Here is a 769-nt window from a genome sequence, read left to right as displayed (position 1 = left end):
TTTTTTTTTTTTTTTTTTTTTTTTTTTTTTTTTTTTTTTGGTTGGCTTTTGTCTCTCTTTTGTCTCCTTTTTTTTCTTTTTTTCTTTTTTGTCTCTCTTTTGTTTGCCTTTTGTCTCTCTTTTTTCTTTTTTTTTTCTTTCTTGGTTGCCTTCTGTCTCTCTTTTGTCTCTCTTTTGTTTCTCTGTTTCCTCTTTTCTGCCTCTCCTTTGTCTCTCTTTTGTCTCTCTTTTGTCTTTATTTTTTCTTTTTCTTTTTTGTCTCCTTTTTGTCTTTCTTTTGTCTCCTCTTTATCTCCTTTTTGTCCCCTCTTTGTCTCCTTTTTGTCTCTCTTCTGTTTCTCTTTTGTCTCTTTATCGTCTTTTCGGTGTCTCCTTTATCTCTCTTTCTGTCTCTTTTCTTTGTCTCTTTTGTCTCCGTTTCTTTTTTTCTTTTTTCTCTTTTTATATCTGTCTCTGTTTGTTGTCTCCTTTTTGTCTCCTTTTTTCTTTTTGTCTCCTTTTGTTTTTTTCTTGTCTCCTGCTGTATTTGCTGCTGTCCCTTGTCATTTGTTTATCTGCTGCTGTTGTTGCTGCTGTTGCTGCTGCTGCTGCTGCTGCAGGTTGCAGCAGATGAAGCAGAAGTGCAGAGTCCTGCTGCTGCAGCAGCAGCAGCAGCAAAGGAGACAGACACGGAGAAGGAGAAAGAACCACAAGCAGCAGCAGCAGCAGCAGCAGCAACAGCAGCAGCAGCAGAAGGTGGTGACAGCCCCAGCAATGTCTCTGGTTCTCA

At 38.8% G+C, this 769-nt stretch overlaps 1 protein-coding gene across 1 annotated transcript in view; it reads left to right on the top strand.

The window, feature by feature from the left end:
- EMH_0017570 (uncharacterized protein) overlaps nucleotides 1-769 on the top strand; it is a gene marked incomplete at both ends in the record, with an annotated part of 5,764 nt that overhangs the window by 4,380 nt on the left and 615 nt on the right. The window lies entirely within an intron of this gene.

This window comes from Eimeria mitis, genomic scaffold (assembly GCF_000499745.2).
Source record: "Eimeria mitis Houghton genomic scaffold, Emh_scaff607, whole genome shotgun sequence".
NCBI classification, from domain to species: Eukaryota; Apicomplexa; class Conoidasida; order Eucoccidiorida; family Eimeriidae; genus Eimeria; species Eimeria mitis.
Note: the sequence above shows the minus strand (reverse complement) of the source record. Positions and strands in the feature narration are given on the sequence as shown.